At 45.9% G+C, this 26,471-nt stretch overlaps 1 long non-coding RNA gene and 1 pseudogene across 2 annotated transcripts in view; both read right to left on the bottom strand.

Annotated features, from left to right (window-relative positions):
- LOC133498655 (uncharacterized) overlaps window positions 1–26,471 on the bottom strand; it is a 124,786-nt gene that overhangs the window by 69,580 nt on the left and 28,735 nt on the right. The gene's annotated exons all lie outside the window — the stretch shown is intronic.
- Window positions 7,588–7,703, bottom strand: LOC133504342 (5S ribosomal RNA; annotated as a pseudogene).

The following is a 26,471-nucleotide window of genomic DNA, read 5'->3' as shown; positions in this document are numbered from 1 at the left end:
GTGTTCAGAGAAATGAGTTTAATATTTGCAGTAAAACTTACTTGTTTTTTTTTTTTTTTTTTTATTCAACAACTACGGCCCATATAATTGAAGCTCTTCAAGTCAAGAGAGTCTCTAAGCACCAAGGTAGCATAAGATGGCGTCAAAGCAATAATTTTATGTTGCTGGCAAATAGATGTTTTTCCGGCAAATAACGGCAGTGAAGTAAAGGAAAGAACCAGAGGCGAAAAAAAAAGAAAGTAGACGAGAGTCACTACAGCAGCTAAAAAGGAGGTAAACAAGTTGGAAGGCATTAATATTTAAATATTTCATTAGCTGCCGTCTCGGGAGGAGACTGAAGACGGTCTCGAAGACAAATCAGTCCTATCAATAACCTGAAAGAGTCTTCGGAGGAGTGGAAGTACGCGTGAATATTTGACGGCGTCGCTAACGCAAACCTGCAACGAGCCGCTGTCTATTCAAATATGCATGCCGAGCAAATGTCGCCTATAAATCTTTAAGGTAAACCGTTGGGGGAGAAAGGCTTAATTAGCAAACTGCGATTTTCACTAATGAAAAAAAGTGCTGAAATTGTTTATCCAGCGCCGGGCGACATATGTTTGGATTTTCTGCAAAAGTTTAGTTTTAGAGAAGTACAGAGTATGCTAAAGGCATACGATTATCAAAGTGTGTTATTGTGATGAATAGAACTCATACCCAGCTTCAACAAAATAGCAGCTAGCATTAGCACTGTAAATAAGCTAACATGAGTCGCAAGTACGACGTTGATAGCGTGACTTATTTGTGATGGAGTGTTACGATAACACTAAATATTGTGGTGTTGTATGTTTAGAGGTTTTTTTGGGGTGTTGCACAATCAATTACAACTGAAAAGATGATGAATGCAGCCGTCGAGTAGAAATTCCACGTCACTTCTGAATTCTCTGCTAGCTCTGCTTCTCTTCGCTAGTTTGATATTCAGTTGTCGGCAAAATGCGGAATGAGAGAACTAAATAAAGCCAACCAAGAAATGGGCACTCCACTTTTATCATTTTAAGTTTAAATGAATTTGAGGATGAGATCTGCTTCCATTGTTAAACCATTCAAATCTATAGATGACATTGATTAACTCTTGTCTCGGTTCATACAGAGTATTAATTCCAGCCCGGAGCAAACATCCCAAACGACGTCGCCGTGACCCCATTAAGACTCGGAATTTATTAAGCGCGAGAGATGCGTGTGAATGACTGTGCTTAAATATTAAAATGGGATTAATTATGCAAACTTTCTTGGGCTTCACATCAGCATTCAATAATGTATCTGCAAACAACGAGGAGCGGCATCTTGCTTGTATTCCGTGGCGATGTTACCGCTTAAAAGGCTTCGGTCTTACGCTGTCATTTCCCGAAACGAGGTCCGGGAACGCTACTTGCTAATCTGGAATTTATTGAACAACCACTGCGCTGCTTTGCTGAATTCAAATCGAGTTTTTTCCATTTTTTTTTTTTAAATGACATTCTCCACAGCTCTGTGGGTGTGTGCCTGTCTAAAAGTTCCGCACAGACTTGCAAGGGAATTAGATCCGTGTCTCGTCCTTTGTAAAACACGGCGAAGCCCAAGTGGAATCGATCCCCGAAAGGAGCGCCGCTTCGCACCCGCAGCACGGCAGAGGCACATTATGGAGTTTGGAAAGGGAGGCAGGAGTTATAGTTTTGCTCTCTGTTTTGGGTTGAGAGTGTGGAGGAGAAAGCTTCTTCACTCTAACGGCTTCACGTCTGTCTTTGATTCTGCAGAAATGATAAATGATTGATGACGGTCACGAGCGGGAAACGGCGAGCTCTCCCGTGCACCCAACAATTCTTGGAAGTTCTGAGTGGATGTAATTATGGCCCACATTCATTTTCCCTCTTAGTGGTCATTAGAGAGTCGTGTGACGCCGTCATCTGGCGTTAGTGCTAATCTCTCCGTCTTCTCTCCCCGCGCTAATAACGTTCATTTGTTCTTTCCTCCGCCACGCCATCGCGGACGCAACAAGAGAGTTCCATAAACCGCAACGGGGCCTGAGGCTTTTGGGTTTCGCGAAAAAGGAAGTCGATAAAGACGTTTGTGGTTTCACCGAAGAAGCGACAGAAGACCACCTGCTCCAAATTAGCATCTTGTGATGGCTGCCCCCTCCCAACAACACTGATCCCAATAATCCTACATATTCAGAATCCTTTCACAACAGTAAAAAAAAAAAAAAAAAAAAAACGATAAGTCGCGATAAAGTAATTAAATAAGAGGTTTTATGATCATCTCCTGTGCCAGGATAAGAACAACAACACTACAACTTCTTCGGGGGATGAGTCATCTCTGTCAGAACTCGAGAGAAAACAAAAGAAACTCCAGGAAAAAAATATTTTTGGGAATATCTAGTGAAGAAAATAAGTATTTGAACACCCTGCTATATTGCAAAATTCTCCCACTTAGAAATCACAAAGGGGTCTGAAATTTTCATCGTAGGTGCATGTCCACTGTGAGAGAGATCGTCTCAAAAGAAAAATCCAGAAATCACAATCTATAATGCTAATCAATATTTGAACACTTGTCTTTCAGATGGAATTCTGACCCTCAAAGACCTGTTAGTCCGCCTCGACTCCATGTATGATCCTGAATCAGATGGGCCTTTGTGAGGTTGTTAGCTGCATAAAGACACCTGCTCACCCCATACAATCAGTAAGACTCAAACTTGTAACATGGCCAAGACCAAAGAGCTGTCCAAAGACACCAGAGACAAAATTGTACAACTCCACACGGCTGGAAAGGGCAGCGGAGAAATTGCCAAGGAGCTTGGTGACAAAAGGTCCACTGTTGGAGCAATCATTTGAAAATGCTAACGCTAAACATGACGGTCAGTCTCAATCGGAGTGGAGCCCCATGCAAGATATCACCTCACGGGGTCTCAATGATCCTTAGAAAGGTGAAGAATCAGCCCAGGACTTACACAACAGGACTTGGTCAATGGCCTGAAAAGAGCTGGGACCACCGTTTCCAAGGTGACTGTTGGTAATACACTAAGACGTCATGCTTGGCACTGAAGGTTCCCTTGCTTCAACCAACACATGTCAAGCCCCGTCTTAAGTTTGCCAGTGACCATTTGGGTGATAAAGAGGAGTCATGGGAGAAGGTTTTGTGGTTAGATGAGAACAAAATGGAACTTTTTGGTCATAATTACACTAACCATGTTTGGAGGAAGACAAATGATGAGTTCCATCCCAAGAACACCATCCCTACTGTGAAGCATGGGGGTGTTTGCATCATGCTTTGGGGGTGTTTTTCTGCACATGGCACATGACGACTGCACTGCATTAAGGAGAGGATGACCGCGGCCATGTATTGTGAGATTTTGGGGAACAACCTCTTCAAATACTGTCCAAATACTTATTTTCTTCACCGGATGTGAAAATACCTACACTATTTCCACTAGTAATAATATTACCATCTCTACTTCACCAGGGACTATTTATTGGCCAGAACAAGAAGACCAACTGTGACAATAAACGTGCTGATAGCGAATACAATAATTACTATATGTATAATGACAACCATGACAACAACTACTACTGCTGCTGGTACTTCATCGGGGAGTAGTGTCCAACTTTATCTGTGCCACAACAAGAACAGCAACATGACAATGTCGTCCATTCACTACAACACTCGCATGGAGACGGGAAATCAAACAATGCATTGATTACCCTATACTAATAAAAATTGCATTTTGAAGAAAAGAAAATATTCCATTGATTAATTGATCATCAATGTCACAATTAGGAGGATTTAGTCGGAACACGCTCAATTCGTGAATGAACGAGTCATTCATTAGCATTACTTTGTCAGCAATCTTGTCGACACATTCGAGCGCCGCGGCCAAGTGCTGGCAGGGCTGAAGACGCCAGAGGGTCGTCCTCTGTACTTCTCTCCACTTTTCGGCCGGCGACGCGCCGCTGTTGACTTAATGAGGACATGACTTTGAGCACGCACTTGAGCTTGCAACACTTTTTTTTTTTTTGAGCATCGCAGGCGCACGCCGCTCTGCTGAAAAACGGCGGATTAGTTCCCGTGGATTGGGAGCACTCGAGCATCTGGGGGCTTGCAGGGCAAAAACAAAATGGGGGAAAAAAAAACTCAAGTGGAGCTCATGGGCGGATGGATGGATGGATAAAGGTTGTTTAACTACCAAAATGGGAAATGAAAATGAGGGCAGAGTTACAGAACCTTTACTGAGCCGAGGCGTACAGTTTACATTAGAAAAATGTCAAGGCACACCACCAAAGAGTTTTGAGCAGAGCCAGGGGAGGCCTTTGGTTTTCAGGGGGCAAGAAATAAAAAAAAAAAAAAAAGATATAAAAATAGCTCAAAAAAAAAAAAAAATGCTAGAGCGGGCATTTGCGCAAAGCCAGGCAAAGTCCGTCTGCGCTCCAACTCTTCACCAACAAAAGCTCGATTCAGCTGACGCTTTGGAGAGCGTCAAAGCGTTACCTGTATCGACGTCGGACTGTTCAGAGGCTTCTGAATGGAGATTATGTAGCTCAACAAGACCCGGAAGTCGGTGCAGCCAAAGTGTTTGGTGCCAGGCGGGAATCTTGCAACGCTGCTCCAATGTCAATTGCCAAGTTATGGGCGGGCGGGGGGGGGGGGGGGGGGTGACAAATACTTAAAAAAAAAAAAGAAAAAAAATCCAGACCTAAATCCATTTTCTTCGCCGCTTATCCTCACGATTGTCACGGGGAGTGCTGGAGCCTATCCCAGCGGTCAAGGGGCAGGAGGCGGGGTACACCTTGAACTGGTTGCCAGCCAATCGCAGGGCACATAGAGACAGAAAGTCACACTCACAATCACACCTAGGGGCAATTTAGAGATAATTAATACTCTATAATATTGTAAGATTGTATTTTATTATAATATTGTAAGAAGTGAACATTTTTTAACCACCATTTTTGCTTCAATTGATATTGTGCTGCTCTTCTGGTGGCTGCCACCTGGGGAGAGTATAATACAGCCATCCATCCATCTATCCACTTACTTTGCCGCTTATCCTCACAAGGGTCGGGGGGAACGCTGGAGCCTATCCTAGCTGTCAACGGGCAGGAGGCGGGGTACACCCTGAAGTGGTCGCCAGCCAATCGGCCTCACTCACAATCAGACCAAGGGGCAATTTAGAGTGTCCAAATAATGTTGCATGTATTTGGAATGTGGGAGGAAACCCACACAAACTCCACAGGGGGGGACAGGATCGAACCCGGGACCTCAGAAATGTAGAGCCCAACGCTTTACCAGCTGAGCCACCATGCCGGCCGATAGGGAAGTCAAAAAAAAAAACAATCAGAAGTCTATTAAAACTTCTGGGTCACCTAGTTTTATATTTTTTTCATCTTTTTAAAGTATGAAATCTGCAAGAAAACTGCGATTCTGTTGCATGAATCACATCAAGTGGATCCTGGTTAGTTGCACCTTCTGCCATCCATTCTGCCATTGTTCGGTTCGGTCAGTATACGAAATGTCAACAAACGTACATCTTAAATACTAAACAGATCGTTTTCGGTTCATTTAAGGGTCATTCGCCCGATGATGGCGCAGTGAATTATATTTTCGTTTCGGTAATAGTGCCTATTTTCAAAGTGGGGGTTCTGGTGTCAAACGGTGTGCTGTTTGCGTACGCCAAGGGAGGCGCACGCAAACCCGAGTAGAGTGGCTGCTCCTCGTCAAATCATTCCATCACCCTTGGGGAGGGGGGAAAAAAAAAAAAAGTCAGGTCGTGCACGAGCAACAGCGAGAAGTGACAATAGGAAACAGGAGATGGCATCTGCGCCAGCGCCGTCTTGCAAGGACGGGCACTGAAGATGGAAGAGTTTTTTTTTTGCAGAGAGCTGCCAGCTGAGGCGAGAGAAAAAAGGGATACTGCAGCACCACGGGACAAAATTTCCACTCATTGTACATCTGTGACTGCTCGGAAGTCACACGGTGACCGCCGAGTGGTGCGCTTCGGACCAACCAAATCTGAGCGCACACGCGTTCTATATATTGCCCCCCCCCGGGTGCACGGCATCCATCGTCGGCGCACGCTCGGCACGGGGCCCGGCGGGTCAAGCCTGACAAGCAGTGGATCAGTTCGAGGGTCTGCGCGCTCCGAGCGAGCCGTGCTGGGAATGCGAGATAATCCTCGCCCGCCTCCTCGCTTTCCTGCCGTTGTCATTCCTCTCCCGACTGGCAGGTGAGACAAGTGACGACTGCCTTTTAATCATTGCAAATAACAATAACGATAATATTAATCCCCGCGTGTGCGCGCGCTCTCTCGCCGGGCGGAATAATTACGCCATCACCATGGTAACGCCGCCTTCCCTCTCCGTCTCGGCGAGAGTTGCGCGCCCGCCGCTCCCCTCTCGCCGAACCCTTTAATGTCCAGGGCGCAGGAATACGCGCATAAATGCACAAATTGTTCCGCCCATCACCTCAACAGGACACACACGCACGCACGCACGCACGCACGCACGCACGCCACTTAATGAATTGTCTTCGAGCGCTGGCCTGCTTTTTTCCCCGGAGGGCTGTCGTGCGCCTGCAAAGAGACATTAATCATTCTGAGGGGGATGTGTGGAAGCCAATGATGGCATCTCAGATGTGGCGTCTCCTTCGGCGCTCTGTTCACCAACATGTCCCGATGTGTCTGCCCTCGGGCCTCCCTCGCTGCGGCGAGCTAGTAATTCTTTACCACGCTGGTTTTTTGTTTTTTTTTTCCACTCCCCTTGTCACCTCCCTCACCCGTGTGTTTATTTCCGCGGACCCTATTTCCGAACAAATGCCACGTTTGCGTACATGCCTTAGTTTTGCCATCAGAGCAAAAAAAACAACAACAACAATGCAGAGTATCCAACATGTATCCCGGTTAAAAAATTGCAATAGTTAAAAGTTGAACTAGAGTAGCGGACATATTGTTAACGGTGGACATTTATAAACATTGATCAACTTGTTCGACAAGGACTGTTGAGTGCTTGAGTGGACTACTCAAATCACGCCGTAATGTGGGGGAGTTAGCCGCTAATACGGAGGCTAAGTGGATGGATGGAGCTTTGCTCGGGGGCCGGCGACAAGCTAACGCCAGCTAGCGAAGCCTGCGTCGGACCAGGAGGAAGAAGACGAGGACGCTAGCGACGAGCAAACGCTAGCGAGGCCTGCATTGGAGCACAAAGAAAAAGCTTCGCAAAGGATCGGACCGTGAAGACTTGGATTGGACGCTACCCTCGACGTCCGTCAATCCTGTTGTTTGAAACACATTTGGGTTTGAATTTCTTTTGTTTTGCCTGCCATGTTCATATTTGTATGGGCCCTTAAATTAGGTTAGCTTAGCTCATGTGTGCATTGTGTACCTGTTATGTTGACTTCATTTGTCTGTTTTGTAAACAGATTCAGTTTTCCATCCTTTATTTTATTATAAAATCTTCCTTTCCTTTCGGCTTGTCCCGTTAGGGGTCGCCACAGCGTGTCATCTCATATGAACGCACATTTGTTTGCCAGTTTTACGCCGGATGCCCTTCCTGACGCAATCCCTCTGCATTTTAGCCGGGGGAGAGAAGCTTACAGCACCTGGTATTCCCAGGCGGTCTCCCATCCAAGTACTTGACCAGGGCCAAACCCGATTCGCTTCCGAGAGATCGGTCGGGCGTTTTCAGGCTAGCATGGCCGTAAGCCCATTTTGTTCGAAAATCTTCACACTTTTTGTTACATAACCAGGTCTATTTTTTTGCACGACAGTTAAAAAAGTGGGGAGTTTATTTGGTAGGTAGTATCAAATGAGTGATCGATCGTTTGTGGAATCTGTAGTTCAACTTCAACACGAGGCCCCGCCCACACAAAACGAGCTCCCAAAACACAAACTTTTTGTGCAAAACTTTCGGATGAAGTCAAAGCTTCAAAAGCGCCATCTTGTCTGCACGACCTACTTATCACTGAAGGTCCTTTCATGAGGGAAATACTTTTGACTTCTGTTGTGGTTTGGAAACGAGCGGTCCTCAGAACCACCGGAAGCTTTGTTTACTTTATCTCCTCGCGTGGAAACGCGGCGGAGCGCGACGCCACGGTGGGAGCGGGCGCTCAAACTCAATTCCGTTTGAAGTCAATTAAAGAATGTCTATTCATCATTTTTTATTTTGTCTAATGAAATATTTAACTGCAGCAAGACCGAGATGAGATTAATTAAAACGGGGAAGTTGTGAGAGAAACACTCCTTTCTTCATCCCTTTTTAATTTTGCCATTAAGTCATTCCCCCCCCCCCCCCCACACTTGGACTCGCAAGCAGTCTTTTACAAGCCGAGTCCAAACTTCTGACGCTTTTAGTATTTCTAACTTATTGATGCGGCTTTTTTGGTGTCAATTATTGATGGTCTTTGAAAAGCATCACTAAGCTGCCTGATCCGAAGAGTTGTAAAAGCCCCCAAATTTCAATTAGAGGTCATTTAGGATATCTCCGTCATAAAACTTTTCTCCGTCTCCGTCGTCGCACTATAGCTCATTATACTAACGATCCTTCAATGACGTTACAATTAACCATTACATTGAACCACTGAGTATTAAAGACAGGCCTTTAAAATACGCATATATGATAATCATAATGTCAGTGAATTGCTTAAAAGTTACACAGGGGGAAAAAGGCAATTGCTTAATTGTGATTACATGGATGAGCATTTGTGTGCTGCTAACAGCCATGTTTTTAAAATGTCATGATAACCATAAAACGCCGGGTCATAAATGTAAACCGGATTGTATGGCATTATAAAAACCGTGAACATTGTTGGCTATTATTTTGTAATAACACATTTACATTTTCGCTCGTCAAACTGTAGTGGCCAGGAAAACAATGAGCTGGAAAACTAAAAGAAGAATCAAGCTAGGAAAGGTCGTCAAATGCTCGATTCAGTTAATTGCGTCCGATTGGGTCGTCGTCTAAAATGTGCACCCAAATGGACAAAATTAATCGACTTCACATGCTAGTTGCTAATTGTACATGTGACAAATGTTTATAAGCCTGACAGAAGGTCAGCGACTGCCCCTGGTTGGTGTTTGCGTGGACGCTAAAGAATATTGACAAGCACTCCCACACAAACTCGAGCCATCGGTGCGGGAGGGGACCCAAATGCAGGACTCCGAGGCAAAGGCATAATGTCAATTGGGTTTTATTTCAAAAGCAGCATCCGCACACGGTGACCCGGTGCAAACTCATTGAACTTGCAAATGCCTGTGAGAAAAACTCCAACATAAAAACATGGTCAATTAACATGCCAAATGCACAACAGCTGTGACGAGTGTGAGAGGTGGCACCGCCCAAAGCGGTGACAGGCCACGCCCCTCCTGGCAGTGCCCCAGCCCCGCTCATGACATAAACAAAGTCATGGAATTGAATGAGAAAGCGTTTGGTAATTTCTTAGCCCATACGCTAATTCTCGCGGTAAACCAGACTCAGGAGAAGTGGCGGCTGCCGCTTTAGTACGCCGGCGTTAATTAACAGCCTTCCGGCGAGATTAAGCCGGGATGAAACCTCAACGCGTCGGGACGCGAGAATGCGACGTGTTCGGATGAACGTCGCATGGCATTAGCCTCCCGTGCGGGCGCAGACAGGGAGTCGTGGCCTCCCGGTGTGACTTATTGATGCTGGCACATGAAACGGAAAAAGGAGAAAGCAGTGCAAGTAAACGACACGAGAGGGCCCGCCTGACATCTATTGCCTGCACGGCGGCGAAGCCTTTTAAAACGCGCATTGTAGTCCCCGCCCGGCTCGCGCAATGGCGCGATCTATCTTTCCTCTCGCTCTAATGTCATCAAGCGTGTGCGAGATTTGTCTAGGTCCTGCTTAATACGTCCCCGTCCTCACCTTGCTTGGCGGTGCGTTCATGCGGACCGCGGCCATCATGCTGCCAGGTGAACATGCTCCCGCATCCGCGCAGGTCGGCCCCCCCCCCCCCCCCCACCCTTGTCGCACAGACTCCCTGACCAGCTGTAACTCATTTAGAAGAATCCATTCGGACAGACAGCTTGTATGAATAAAAGGAGACGCCTGACATCATATCTATATGCCGCCTCCTGGGGTCTGGAGGTGCTGCGGGATTGGAACCCGCGGACTTGTTCCCCCCAGGGACACAGAAATCGAAAAGTGTGGGAATACATCGATGTGTCACGTGTCGCGCATGGAGCAAGCAGCACGACTCTGGATGTAAAACACGAGCTTCAGGTTGAAGCAAGCGGTTCCAAGGAAGAGGAGGAGCCGGCGCAGGGTCATTCCAAAGGAAAAGACACTCGTACCCGTTTATTTCGGAACGCAGGATTGGGCCACACACACAAACACAGCAATTAGAATGTACCAGAATGTACATTTGTTCTGTACTGTAGTATGTACTGGATGTGGTTGTCGTTATTCCACTGATAATGAATGTTTTGCATTCTTTCCTATAACGTGTTTAGTTTCACAACGGCCATACCTGTAGTTGCCATGGTAATGAGTCATTTTTGCATACTGATTTCCTACGATGGTAAATCGCAGTGACACGATCTATCTTTGAAGTGTCCCATATTAGTACATTTTTTTTCGTGATTCACCATATTGGGAAACAGGTGGCACACATGCTTATTGAAACCAAATTTAATAACGTGTAATATTTTAAACCGCATGCATTTTCGAGACAAAAATGTGCGTGTGAACTTTTTCCAGCTTTTTATGACAAGCAACGCACCAGGGAAGGTTTTTTTGCGACCTACAAAAAGGCGGCGGAATGGAATACCGAAATCGGTCCACGGGCATTTATTATTCCGCTGTTCTGCGGCTTGCGTTTCAGGGTTGACACACATCGCCCTGCACGAGCTGACCGCCGCTACTGCCCGACTGGTTATGTGGACATTGGGAAGTCAATATGTCGATGATGAAACGCAGTGACACGGATGATTTTTTACAGTCGCCCAGGAATTGATTGGACACTTTCATTTTCGATACAGCCTGTCCTAATTAGGGCGAGAGGCCGGGTGCACTCTGGCACTGGTTGCCCATCACTCATATTTCCTTCACAACAACGGTCACTTTAAAGTCTTAAATCGGGCGTGCTCAATGCGTCGATCGTCAGCCAATGTTCCCTCTAAACTGCGCGCGTGCGCAATTGTGCACCGCTGATGCAGTCTCTTCGGAGATATTCTGCGTTGCGCGCAAAAACATTTTAAAAATCCAATGCAAATTGAAAGTACAACACAGCTATTCAGTTTGCGGCACTTTGCAATGTGATTCAATGAGTGAGGGATGACTAGTTGTTACATTCAATGGCACAATTCACATACGTACTGGAAAAAAAACGAAACAAAGAAGCCACTGGTTTCTTTTAGGCAGCACACGGAATTTTCTCTAATAAGGAACGACCACTGGTCCGCCACACTCTTTTTCCTAGTTTACCTTACGCTGTTAAAGACGTATACTTATAATTACAAATGTTACAGTACTTACGCAGCCCATCAATGTGTTTTATAAATGACAGCGTCCACCACCGCTGCTTTAGTAAGGAACACAGTATGGGCAACGTAGAGAAAAGACGAGCTAGACGTGCTGCTTATGTTTACTTTGGAGAAAGTTAAAAAATAAATGATCTAATGACTGGTGGAGTATGTGAAAATTCAAAGAAGAAGTGGTTAAACTGGACGAGATTTTCTCTTTTCCGAGGGGGGAAGGTCCCGTCTGAAGCCAAAGTAGTAAGTGCAGGATAAGATGGTGTGTCATTTTAAAACTGCACCTTGGCACAGCCTGATTCAGAATGAAAGCACAGACAATACAGTGCACATAAAGCTAATTCTGCATTTTAAATATAGGAGGCAACGTAAAACCTGCACCCCAACATCGGTAGCTCGCAAGAGGTTGGCAACTTGTAAAGTAGATCTTGGGGTAAAAAAAAAAAAAAAAAGTCTGCGCACCGCTGTCTTAAATTAACCTTAGCACGAAACTGGAATACCATCCAAACTCCACACATGACTGATTTGTACTTCAGTAGCACTGGTCATTGTACCAGAACATATTCAGATACCTTCCCCTGTATGAGTGGGTTGGTTTGGGGTCCGCAGTGAGCAAGGTTGTGTGTGTGCGGAAAAAGACGTGTACTGTAGTCCCATTTGAAAAGAGTGGCTTTAAGTGGCACGTCTGCTCATGCTTCCTTGCATTAGTACCCCCTGAGAGGCTTGGTGACAGCACTGTGCTCAAAAGAGGACTCGCGGAAAAAGAAGCTTGGTGGAAGCGGGAGAAGGATTTAAGTAGGCAATACGGCGAGTTGCCCGACCTTAAAGTTGGAAGGGGGGGGGGGGGGACTTCTGATGAAAGCCAACAGAGCGAGTCAAGGACGAAAGAGTGACTGAAGACTGAAATTTGGATCTTGGGTTTGTGTCGATAAGGACACTGGAGGGGGGAGAGGTGTGAATGAGCTGGGGATGAAAAAAAGAAGGGATGAAAGGGGGGAATGATGTGAGATTGGAGGATAGCGAGTGGGGGGGGGGGGGGTGGAAGGGCGCTGGAAGTTTCATGAGGGTGTCACAATGGAAGCAATGATTTTTTTCTACTACCATCTGTGGAGGACAAATTCCTTGGGGTGGGGGGGGGGGGTGGGGGGTTGGCGATGGTGTGATGCAGAGCTTTGTGTGTGTGTGTGTCTGTGTGTGTGTGTACGTCGCAGTGTGTATTTGGGCACAGGCCAAGGGATGTTTCTGTTTCAACAGCCAATCCACGTGGGGATAAGCGACAAACTGTGAGCTAAACAAGAAGAAAAATGAAAGCCGGGCCCACACATACAAGGTTATTTTACTGACTTGTGTATAAATATATATATATATATATTTTTTTTTGTGGTCACACAAACACTTTCAAAACACATTGAAAGGTAAAAAAAAAAAAAAAAAAGAGATTGAAAGGTAAAGATCAAAGCATGAAGTTGCAATATAACCTTGAATCATAAGCAATGCTTCGCCCGTCAGAAGACCGGAGAGAAAGCACGATAGATCATCTGAATCTCGAACAAAGTTATTCACAGGAGAAGGCATTACAGCTGATCAGAAGACTGAAGAAATTCATTTCAAGGTGAAGGCACAGGAACCAGTCACAAGGCTAAACTTTCTTCCAAAGTTATTCTATAGCCAATTAAAATTGGGAATAACGTCGTTCCGAGTAAAGGGTATAATTTGAAGGAAAGTGTGTGAAAGGTGATCGGAAGCCTAAAGGTAGGCAAGAAAAATGAAAACACAAATTGTCATGAGCAGGACTTGGCCAATACGGTTGCCTTGAGTTAGTGAGTTGCGTTCACTGCCAGCAGGAATCTCCCCCACTGAAAGTGAGACGTGAGCCATCCTCGTCACAGCGATTCTGTGCCACCTTAGCTTAGTCCCGTCTTAGTTCATGTTTCCAAGTTTGCCTCCTCGCTTCATGTTTTTGGATTTTGGGTTAGCTCAGCTTTGAATAAAACTACGCCTAACATCATACCCTCGTCTCGGAGTCCTGCGTTTGGGTCCAGCCCCGCAATGTTGGTTTCGTGACGCAAATAACTAGTTTGAACTCTGAAGAAAATCATTCACAGGAAATGCGCGAGAGCCAATCAGAAGTCTTCAAAGTCAAAAAAAAAAACATTCCAGGGAAGAAGATATAAGAGCCAATCAGAAGCCTCCTGAATGACCTTTCCAAAATATGCCATGCTAGCCAATTAAAAGGCATTTGCAAAACTGTCCATGTTGTCATCACAAATAGTGCAGTTTTTCCATCCCTCTCGGGCGGCGTTTGCAGGACCTCGCGTACTCGAACCCGAAACAGCCGACGGCCCGCGCTCCGCTTGTTGTTACTCCGCGCACTGCAAACATAGATTACCGAACATGACAGTGTCTTTTTCAGAAAAATCCATCTGCCGCGACCTCTCTGGCACGATTACAGCAAGGTCAGAGAACACAGAGGCAAACCAATCAATACCATATTGAGTGCGCTAGTGGACCCGATCTGAAGCAGAAGGACGGGAAATAAAGAGGATGATAAGAAAGGACATAGAAGGGGAAAAAAAAGACAGCGAGGGAGGGAAATAAAGAGGCTGAAAAATAGCGATTGGAAACAGAGCCGCGTCTTCTGGGGGTGGTCGGTCAGCTAGTCGTTAGCATGTCTGCATCAGTACGTGGGGTTTTGGGTTTGAATCCCATCTCGGGATGCGGAGTTTGCTTGTGTGGGTTTTCTTCGGGTACTCTGGCGTCCTCCCACATTCCAAAAACATTTTCCGTTCGTTGAAGACTCAGTTGTACGAATCTGAACGACTGCGAATTGGTTGGAAAACAGTCCAGAGTGTACCCGATTCCCCATCACTAGTACTTTCCGAGGTGGGGTTACACACAAAATGGAGGAAGACATGCAAACCACATACAACCGTGCTGGACGAGTTCGACTACCACTGTATTTAGTTATTCCTAAGACAAAATACTGCCCGGATTTACATAATCTGGTGAGTTAAATTCATTTTGTTCCACGGGCTACATGATACCTATGGGCCACATTAAAAGATGCAACAGGCCGGATCTGGCCCCCGCGCCTCGACTTTGACACGCGTTTGCAAAACAGGTGGTGAAGAGGAAGGTTTAGCGTCTCGTATGCTTAAAAACAGAAAAGAAGGAAATGTAATTTTCACATTACAATTAATCGCTATGGATCTTAAAAGACAAAATGAATTAAACTGTCACGTAAATCACAAAAATTAAAGCTGCCACCGCATCAAAACATTTTTATATGCACTATGAGCATACGGATACGTGGCGGAAGCTAAATAAATCAAGCGGCAGTCACGTGATCCGACATCCCCGCATTCATTCAGAACAGGCCTCTTCCACCACGTAGGATCGTTTTATCCTCCGACAGGCCCCTCACAAGTCGACTTCCTTCTCGAAGATGCACGCGCACGGCCCAGCACTTTTCCCCCGTCCGCAAAGTGCACTTCACGCCGTTCCCGGTAGAGCTGACTGTGTGATTCGCGGCTATTTCTTTCTCTTTCCCTCCCTCCCTCCCTCCCTCCCTCGCCATGCATTCAGGCGCCGGGGGGAGGGCCGAGCGCCTGTTGCCTGCGACCACCTGTTCGACATCGAAAGAAACCAAACAAATGAAAAATGAGAAAATGAAAAACGGAAAATGGTCAGATATTACTGAACGGAAGTTGGAGAATGGCGGAGGGGAAAAACTTTGCTGAAAATGTGTTTCAGGGTGCTTGAAAAGATAAATATTAGCATGGCTGCGTGTGCGTGCACCAAGCAGCATGACATGTTGACTCACATTAACTGCACCAATATTGTCGCACAGATTTGGGGGATTTGACCGGCTCCTGAGCCAGATAGCGAAAAAACGAAAAAAAAAAAAGGCAAAGTGGATCATCTACCCATCAATATTCTGTGGCACTCGTCGTCATTCGGGTCACGGGTGAGCTGGACGCTATCCGAGCTCGCTTGACATTCGCCATTTGTTTCAGCCAGAGAAATGGCACCGAACCACTCCAATAGATACTTTTCACTGACGTCACGCCGACCACGCGTTTGTTTGCTTTGGACGGCGAGATCGTGTCTACATGTCACGGCCAGGAAGCGATAAATCTTTCCTGTAATCTTTTGGCTACGGTTATCGTTTGATCTTTTATCTTGAAAGTCCTTTGACAAACGAACACTGTGACCAGAAGTGATTGAGCCACTTGTGCTAGCGTGAGGAATAAAGAAAGAAGAAGCCACATGTGAAACTGAGAGCATTGTGCCGACGTGAGCGGGGCGCGACGAGACAGGACGATGAGGAAGTGAGCGAGAGAGGTCGGGAAGCGAAATAAATATCACCCACGTCAAAAAGTACAGTTGGACTCACATCTATGTTAGTCAATAGCATGACAGCAATATCATAACATGGTGTCAGAGTGATGGAAGCATAACTACGGACTCACGAGCGGAAAAACAAAACAGAACAAAGACGACGAGGATGAGTTCGGTGTTCCGGCTCATCCAATTTACCAGACGCGTGGCGGAGATTGAAGCAACACGCCGAACTCATGTTCACAGGACCGCTTAAAAACAGAGCTGAAGAGGAAAAGTGCAGTTTCCTCCGGCTGTGGATCGGCGAAAAAGGACGGGATGACGAAGATAAGTTGCTAAAAACCTTTTACGAAAAATTCTCTGATTACCTCACTTCGATAGCAAACCCCGTATTTGCCAGATATAAGTTTCACGAGAAGGCGCAAGGTAACTGTGAGTCATGAGAGCGCTTTGTGACAGAACTCAAGCCGTTGCCTAAAGACTGTAACTACACAAACAGCCATGAGATGGTCAGAGACCGCACAGTTTTCGCTAACAACTCACTGAGTGTGCGCGAAAAGTTACTTAGTCAGGGGCCGGCGCACGAAAAAAGCGATCGGGATGGCCCGCTCCCACGAGTTATCAAAAGTGCAGCTAAAGGCTATGGCTAGCGACAGCCACGAGGTTCACGTTAGCCACCGCAAACCTGGAAAGCAAAGTTTCACCGCGGGTGCGAGCAGGCATATTGACAGCCCAAAGACCTCCGTAAAGAGATGTAAAAAGTGTGGAGGATACCACAGTAAATTAGCTAAACAAAGGTAAACATTGCCTGAAGCGTCAGACCCCTTTTTTTCTCCGTTCTTATAACCACATGAGCCACACAATAAAATATCACAATGAAAAGGCCGTAAGACGCTTCGAAGCAAGTCAATATTCACAAAAAGATCCGAGTTGTATTGTAGTTTTGCCGTCCAGTGGGCGTGGAAAAACAAAAGTTATGTGACTCACGAGATCAGGTGAAAAGTATCTATTATTAAACGAGCGTGCATAGAGTTGGGATTAGCGTTTCCGTTTCCTCTAGGACGTTCTCTCCTCTTCCCCGGGCACACGGTTTTCATCACCCCCTCTAAACCAAAAGCGCCCCAGCCATAGTTTGGACACCACTGCAGTCCACCTTTGTTAAGCTAATTTTAGTTTTAAACTTTTTAATCAAATGCATGTCAACAGTTTGTCCCTGAAATGGATTCGCGCTATTATCCTGTCCCAAACTCCCCCCCCCCCCCAAAAAAAAAAAAAAAAAAAAAAGCATCTGTGCTCGGTAACTTCTTTATGAAGTTCTAAATTTTCAAATCACAACACGGCCAGCGTAGCCCCCAAGTCACAATGAACCCAGCCTGACTTGGACGGGCGGCCATAGTTGTTAGGACTCCACCGCATTCCCATTTGCATCCGGCTCACCTCCAGCCATGCCTTTGTCACGTCCGTGACATCCCTCCATCCCTCCATCCCTCCATCCCTCCACGCACGCAACCTACGGCAGCTGGAGTGGACCAACGTTGAATATGTAAATTGACATCTGCTCCGGTACCCAATCTCCGGCGCTCACCGCGCGTCTGATATGCTAATGCGGCCAACACGGTTCCTTCCCTCCGCATCCTCCTCCGTTCTGCGCCTCTCTTCGTCTTCGACGAGCCTGCCAAGCCCGAGCAGACGAGGCAGAGGAAGACGAGGGCCGGCGAAGGAGAGGGAGACATAGAGGGTCTTCAAACAAAAGCTGCTAATGATGTTGTCACGGATGGATGTTACACACGCAAACAGACACGTGGGGGTGGGGGGGGGGGAAGCGCGCTTATTAGAGGCAACACCGGCTGGGTATCAAGGGAGCGAGACGCAGGGCGGCGTGGAGCGTGCGGGAGGAAGGACAAAGCCCGAGACCCGCTTTGTGCGCGCCGTTCCCCTCACCTTCACTTCACTCCGCGAACCCGTCCCCGCGTAATGAGCCCGGACTCCTTCGCGCTCACTTATCGCAGTGCGGCGTGGAGTGACGCGGGTGCGGGGCGGTCGCGCGACAACTTCGCCCGTCCGTTCGCTTTCTGTACTGCCTGCTCTCATTAGGGCGGCGAGTGAACTGGAGTTTAGTTTGCCGTCAACTGCAGGCCACATACTGTACAGACCAACGGGGACTCGCACGATTTAGACAATTTAGCCTTTGAAAACCACTAAACCATCGTGCTGCAATGAGCAGTGCCAATTAAAACTAGAGCATCATTTTACCAAGCCGAAGCCGACATAAATAGCATGTCCTTGAATGTGTTATAACTAATGACTAGCGTGCACGTTACTTAAAACATTGGCTGCACAGTTAGCTCGATGGAACGGTGGTTCACCTGGTAAACCGTTGGCCTCACAGTTCTGAGGTCCCGGGTTCGATCCCAGTCCCGCCTGTGTGGAGTTTGTGTGTTCTCCCCGTGCCTGCGTGGGTTTCCTCCGGGCACTCCGGTTTCCTCCCACATCCCACAAACATCCAACATTAATTGGACTCTCTAAATTGCCCCTAGGTGGGATTGCGGCTGCGACCGTTTGTCTCCAGTTGTCCTGGCCACCAGTTCAGGGTGTACCCCACGGTCCAGCACTCCCCGCTAACCCTGTGAGGATGCGTCGCTAAGAAAATGGATGGATGGAAAATTATACAATAAATAATTGGTGGCTACTTCGTGTACGTCGTTTATTGCTGGGGGTTTTCTGAAAGCTAACTGCCAGTCAGAAGCGCAGCAGCAGAGTGCTTGTTTGCAGACTAGACGTGCGGCTAGCCTACAAGGCTAATAATCACCCCCGTCATATTACAGACATGCCTGTGATCGTCACTTTTATGATCAATAACTACTTTTGAATTGGTGGTGTAAAATGGAAGGAAAAATTGCACCGCAACTCTCCCTGCGATTGGCTGGCAACCAGTTCAGGGTGTACCCAGCCTCCTGCCTGTTGACGGCTGGGATAGGCACCAGCATTCCCTGCGACCGTTGTGAGGATAAGCAGAAAAGAAAATGGATGGATGGATGGATGCACAGTTAGTAGTTGTTTTATAATACATGAAATGATTTTGTTGGCGAGCACACAACTGAGTGCAAGTTTTCCCTCAAGCTCGTGTGAGCTTTGTCTGGGTACTCCGGCTCCCTTCTACATTCCAAAAACATGAAGTTAATCCTCCCCCGAAATCCAAATCCATAGCGTATGACTGTGAATAATTGCCAACATGCGCGCTGCGATTGGCTGGAAACCAGTCCATGATGATGATGATGATGCTCCAGCTCCCCCCCCCCCTCGTAAGAACAGCCAGTGTAGAAATTAAACAGATGGATGACAATGTTTTGAAATCAGAACAACTTGAAAGTCAACCGAATGTGGAATGTGTTCCACTGCATTTTGCTTCAGAGGAGAATCGCAGCTCATTGCACGGAGCAACCTTCAGAATCCAAATTCCTGGTGTGCGCTTTTGATTCATAAAGGATGAAGCGGGACGACACGTCCCCCCCCAGATATCCCCCGCTTGCCGGGTGCACACGGCTTTGGCTGGCTTCTGAGTGAATACATGCATGCGAAAAAAAACGCGTTAGCCGCTGTACGCAGCCGCCACGCTCGCATGTTGCCAGAGAAACGTTGCATTCAAATATCACGAGCGGCCTTTTATCAACCTCCGAAGTTGCACCCGGGTCGCGAACGCGGTCCGAGGGCTGACTACATTATCCACACATATGCATGCCGGGTGTACCTAACGTGGCGACAAGCGGAATGCACATCGTGTTAAAAGCCACATTTGGAGCATTAAATAAGCTTTGTGATGAGCACATTTTCCCATTCCCTTTGAAGTGTTGCTGCAGCTTTGAGGTCTGCGTGAAATGATGTGAAGTACTACAAGCTCGGAAGCAGCTGAAGGTGCTGAGACACCCCAGAGCATCGGCGCTTCTTTTGTCGGGGGGGGGGGGGGTGTCATTGCAACATTGATTTTAAACGCCCTCGGGAGGAAAAAGCCAGTGCGCCGTAGTTGTCGTCAGCTTGTCCAGCGGTACCTAATCAAGTGTCCGGTGGACGCACTGTGAAATGTTTTTGAGATTTCCACTCTCAGCGCCGCATCCATATTTTCCTCAAACTCAACTCTACGGCCCTAACCCTAAGACTCAAAATCACAATGTTTGCGTGTGTGAACAAAATAAGCGACGCACAGCATCCGCACGAGGCGGATGACATCATGACACACGCTGCAGAAGGCGCTTTGTAATACTTCAAAATACATCAGAGATGGAACATACTCCACAATACAAAGATATGCAAAGTAGCGTGTGCAAGTGTAACGGCCCTGTATGACTTATTATGACAGCATGTAATCATCTCCGGCTTTAAAGGATCACTATAGCTTTAAAACGCAAATATGATGGGATTTTATTTAAAAAAAAAAAAGTTTTTGCAGCTCTACATTTGGCATCCAGTGGCTGTTCTGGAGGCAATATGACAGCACGATGGTTGGAAATGCACAAAAGGGGAGTTGTGTGTCATGAGAACGAGACCGCCAACAAATTCATGTAGTTCACGGAAAGTGGCGGGAAAAAAAAAAAATCTTGAAATACTGAAATTAAATTTGTTGGCAGGTGGGCAGCAAAGGTTAGCATGTTTGCTTCAAAGTTAATGATTAAACTTTCCGCATTAAAACAGATGGAAACACCATTAATCCATTTCGGCCTTCAAAAAAAAACTAAAATTGTTCTAATGTGTTTTAATATGAAAATTAATACTCTACAATACTGTAAGAATGGAACATTTTTTACCGCTATTTTTGCTTCAGTTTTTGTTGTGCTGCTCCTCCGGTGGCGGCATAATACATCCATCCATCCATCCATTTTCTAAGCTGCTTATCCTCACAAGGGTCGCGGGGAATGCTGGAGCCTATCCCAGCTGTCGACAGGAAGGAGGCGGGGTACACCCTGAACTGGTCGCCAGCCAACCGGCCGCACTCACAATCACACCTAGGGGCAATTTAGAGTGTCCAATGGGATGTGGGAAGAAACCGGAGTGCCCGGAGAAAACCCACGCAGGCACGGGGAGAACACGCAAACTCCACACAGACTGAGACAGGATCGAACTCGGGACCTCAGAACTGTAAGGCCAACACTTTACCAGCTGAGACACCGTGCCGCCCCGGTAAAATACAAACATTCCAAAATGGTCTCGGCCCTTCAGTAAGATGCAGTAATATTAGGCGCTCTTTGCAGGGGATCAAGAATATATGCCTGTGAATGTGAAATATTTGGACATAATGCAAAAAAAAAAAAAATAAATAAAAATAATGGCAGAACAACTGCTGTTTTAGTTAGCGATACTGATGACTTGGCCAATACGGATTCTATTCCGAGAAGCGGCGGAAAATGGGTCGCCCTGTGCAGATATGAGACATTTTATACAAGAAGAGAGAGCCAATAATTATAAATATGACTCTGAGAGTCCACGCCCAACTGTACTTTTTCCAAAGTTGGCCTGAAATAGAACAGCGGCTGTCGTCTGATTATCATTCATTCAGGTTAATTTGGCCTTGGCCAGCTGAAACATTCTCACCCGCCGTACATGAATTATTGCCTTCGAATATGAGAGATTGGATGGCGGGCCGGGGAAGATGGACTTGAAACTTTAAGCACAGCTCAATATTTGAACAGGCCGTTCCAGGAAGCCGTATTGACCTCCATCACTTGTGTTTCACTTAAGCGCTTGCAGAATATCGAGCGCGCTCAAACAACGCCGGTCCGGTCCCGCGCGCTGGAGTGCCGCATGAAAAATGAACGGCTCAAGTGGAGCCAAGCAAGGTTTGATGATGACAAAATTAAATGTTTATGGCGCACATTTCCGCTGAATAAATCATCTGCCGTTCTCGCAATCCGCACTATGTACCATTTTCTGTTACTAAATGGTTTAGAACTTATTTTGTTTTTTGATTCGAGTACAAATGATTCCCCCCAAAACTGCTTTTTTTGGCTATAAAAAGTCTACACACCCCTGTTCAAAGGGCAGCGATTTGTGATTAAAATTAAAATGTGACAATAAAATGAATTTTATTTCAACCTGTACGACTTTAGTTGGACGACCAGTGTAGAAAATTGATGGAAGGGTGGAGGTCACGTGGTTGCACAAGTGCGAACACCCTTTTATAACTGGGATGCAGATGTGGTCAAAATTATCCAATCATATTCCAACTCAGGGGCGGCATGATGGATCAGCTGGTAAAGTGTTGGCCTCACTGTTCTCAGGATCCAGGTTTGATCCTGGCCCCACCTGTGTGGAGTTTGCATGAACCCTGTGAAAGGTTTACATGTCGGCTTTTCCTGACTTCATTTGCTTTCTAGGACAAAGGCCGGAAGGTTTTGTGCTCGGTGTTTAGAATTCCTTCCACCTTTTCTCCTGCCCGAGTTCCAGGTGGAAAAAAAAAAAAAAAGAGCCTCGAAGCGTGAAGCTGCCACCCAGCCTGCTTTACCACCGCGGCTGGTGCTCCCTTGGGGAAGAGCACAATCAGTAACGCGGGAGAAATAATGTGCACTTTTTTTTTCCCCCACATTGAGTTTGTCAGGTTTTGTCTTGTCTATTTATCGAAAATGTACAAAGATGATTTGGGAAAATTATGACTAATGTTATTGTGGAAAGCATATAGAGTGGCTACGCACATTTAAAAAAAAAAAAGTCAATTTTTTTTAGCATTTTCTCAATATAAATTTGAATATTACACGAGGGACATTTACCTTTTGAACGACATATTAAATACATTTTGTTGTGTACCATAATTTAATTTATTGAGCTGAACCTGAAAATTTTGCAAAACACCTAAGTTACGATAATATCGCTTATTTACGGAAGCGTATTACTGCCACACCCAAAAAAAAAAAAAGGTCGCGTTTCACATTAGGTGAATTATTTCACGTTATGACGTGAATCATTTTACATAATAACGTAGATTCGTTTCACATAATAATGTAGAAAATAATAAATAAATAAATTTCACCCCTCTTTACCCCGCCTTCCAAAAGACAATTACTTCCGGTTCGGGTGGGTGGAGGAGACCTTTTAGAGTTATATACCAAACATATACATTCCGGTATATCTGCCCAGCTCTTCAATAACACCCCTGCATCTTTACGAAAAAATGATTTAAGATTGAAAAAGAAGATGCACGTTCATCGGGCTTCGCCGAACTGGCTCTGCCAGGGGACCTGAACTGGAAGTTATTGCTTCGAAACGGTCATTTCTGCAGGATGGATGGTTTGGCAACACCAAATGACTAAATGATGTCTTACGGAAGCGTATTGCTACCGCCCACCCGAACCGGAAGCAATTGTCTCTTGGGGGGGGGGGTAAAGTGGGGTGAAATGTATTATTTTCTACATTATTATGTGAAATGAATCTACGTTATAACGTGAAATGATTCACATTATAATGTGAAACGTGACTTTTTTTTTTTTTTTTTTGGGGTGTGGCAGTAATATGCTTCCGTACTTTTATACACCACTGGTTGGAAAAATACTGAGTGCCATACATTATGAATAAGTGATTGAATAAAATACCGCATGAGGGGTAGGAAATAACATTTTTGTTGCGTTTTAGTCTGTCGGATTGTACTCGCAAGCAATTAGAGAGGCAGGCCACTGGAATATGCAAAAACCACGTTTTGTGTGTCATTCTTTCTTTTTAGTGTAGTTAAATGGAATTTCTGGAAGCCAAATCTTAGCAACAAGCACCGAAATACTGTAGAGACATCAAGAAGTCAGCAGTGAACGTTGTGGAGAGGAGGGGGGGGGGGGGGAAACCCTGCAAATTTAGCAGGTGACAAGGCGCGGCGGCGGGCTGAGAATGGAAATGAGAGGCGATGAAAGGCGGGAGGTCGGATAAAGATGTGAACCGCAACGAGCCACGAGGCGATGCGATGATGTGACGCCGTCGTCGGGCCGCTCGCACAACTGCAAGCGCGAGGGAGGAGTTTTTAAACGTGAGAATGTGCGTGTCGCGCTTGGGTGTGTGACCTTGTATGTATGCGTGCGCGTGTGTGTGCAAGAAAGCTGTCAACTACTCCCGGCAAGAGAGTTCCAGCAGTGTGTCAAGCTAATGGGCAGAAACTGGGGCATGGTGAATTATTCAACAGCTTTTTATGGGGAGGAAGATGCTTCCAATATCTTCCCTCAGGAAAAATGTAATGACCCTGCTCTCATAATCCTCTCACACGCGCGCAACACAAGCCGCTGCGTGTGCATTGGACAGCATCGGTATGGCGCCTAAATTACTCAATTAATGGCTTTGTTTGCAGAAAAACAAACAGCACCGGCTAACCTCTATGACTTCATGTTAATTAAAAGGGAATAAAGCTGCATTTAAATTTCTTTTTTTTCTTCCTAAAACACACACGCACAGCAAAAGTCACCTTCTTTTTCAAAACGTATGAATTATTCTCTCCGGACCGGAGGGAATTGTTTGAGGTCCGCTTCAATGTTTTAAAAGTTAAAACTCAGTTTGGAGTTATGCGGGATGAAAGCGGGGAGTGTGTTTTGTATTAATTACATTAACTAGACAATGAGTTTGGGGATTCGTGCGGCTTGATATAGCGCCTTCATTTCCTTTCATTGGAAAAGTTTCACAAACTTACTTTATATATATATATATATATATATATATATAATATATATATATATATATATATAGACACTGTCGTTCAACATTAGTGTTTCAATGAACTAAAGGAACTTCAAGAAACAGGCCACTGATGATGTTCAAATTTGACCCAATTGTCACCACAGTACACCTGGACTCTCGACCAAGTCCGAAACCTTGGTGTTCTGATCGATTCCGACCTGACTTTCAACAATACTATCAAATCAATCACAAAAACTGCCTTCTACCATCTCAAGAACATATCTAGAATTAAGTCTTGTATGTGTGGAGTAGACCAGGAAAAGCTCATCCATGCTTTTATCTCAAGTAGACTTGACTATTGTAATGGTCTTCTGACTGGACTCCCAAAAAAAGAATATTGAACAGCTGCAGCTCACTCAGAATGCTGCAGCTCACGTTCTGACCAAAACAAAGCGCTCAGAGCATATAACTCCAATCCTAGAAAACATTTTAAAGTTCTGCAACTGGTCTATAAATCACTAAATGATTTCGGTCCTGAGTACATGAAAGAAAAGCTTACGGAATACAAACCCAGGAGAGTTCTGAGATCGACTGTCTCGGGTCAAATAGTGGCGCGCAGAGTCCAAAGCAAACATGGTGAAGCAGCATTAAGCAATAACCCTGCCCACAAATGGAATAGATGTGAGGTCAGCCCCAAGTAGGAATATTTTTAAATCCCCCCCCCCCATGCTTTCTAGAATATATCCACTTTTTGAGCATATTACTGGCACTGTAAGCGGTTTTAATTGTCTTTTTTTGGTCATTTTTATCCCATTTTAAATGTTTTAACTCTTTGTTTTCAAATGCCTTTAATCATGTAAAGCCCATTGAGTGACCTCGTGTATGAAATGCGCTATACAAATAAATTTGCTTTGCTTTACAGTACGCGTGCACATCGCTTTACCATCTTTAGCGGAGAACCAGGGAGACAATAACCTAAGACTCCGTGAAGCTATTAAAAGTTCATTGTGGTTGTGCACTTTGGGGGCGGACCACCGTGCGAAGGTTCATTTCCAGCGCTCACCTTAAAAATCTCGAGACATTCTGGACTGCCAGAGCGACAACATATGCACCCCATGACATTTACGACAAGGTCCACTTACTTCCCTTTCTACCTCGCCGTCATTCTCCTCGACTCTCCTCCTCCTCCCTTTCCCCAGCATCCTTCCACGTCCAGTGTGAATCGCTGACATTTAATTAGTTACTGAGCGGAGGACGCCTCTCCAAATCAGCCCTGTAGTGCTGCTGACCTTTTCCGAGGGGGTCACTCATCCGCCATGGAGCACACATACACACACACGTCCTTATCCTGTCAGTGCTGACATAAAAAAAAAAAAAAAGAGCTGTGACAATCTAGCTGCCGCAAATGACAGAAAGTTGTATAATTTGGAGGTGGGGGTGATATAAAAATGAAAACAAGCAGACATTTTAGACGAAGGCACGTTTGTGTCTTGGTTTCTCTCCGCAGCAAAAAACAGGTTTGATGATTCCGGAGAGCGTTGTTGGCCCTTTCAGAGCATTGCATCACTCTAATCAGGCATCACAGGGGGAGGCTAACAACATGAAACATGACGCTTTAGTCTACGGTCAGCGGGCGATTCCGCGCTGAAGATTCCGCACAAACACGCACGTCCACTTGCCACTCGTCGACTCCCCCCCCCCCCCCCCCCCCATGACGTATCGCACGCTAACGTCGGCTGCCAGACATCGGCAATCAGGATCCGTTCGAAAATCTTCTACCGCGCCCCTGGAAGAAGCGGCCTCTGTCAACAACACAGGTAAGACGTGACCCAAATACAGAAAAGGGAAGTGAGATGAGGTGAGACAAGCTGGCGGAGGCGGCTATCATCTCGTGCCAGTCGTGGGACGTTGTCCAATCTTATTTTGGGGATTTATTAAAGATTGGGTAGCATGTTCCAAAAAACAAAGATGTGAGCCCCCAAAGCACAACGGTCGGAAAGGCGGA

Source organism: Syngnathoides biaculeatus, chromosome 1, assembly GCF_019802595.1.
Source record: "Syngnathoides biaculeatus isolate LvHL_M chromosome 1, ASM1980259v1, whole genome shotgun sequence".
NCBI classification, from domain to species: domain Eukaryota; kingdom Metazoa; phylum Chordata; class Actinopteri; order Syngnathiformes; family Syngnathidae; genus Syngnathoides; species Syngnathoides biaculeatus.
This window is presented reverse-complemented; position numbering and strand designations above follow the sequence as displayed.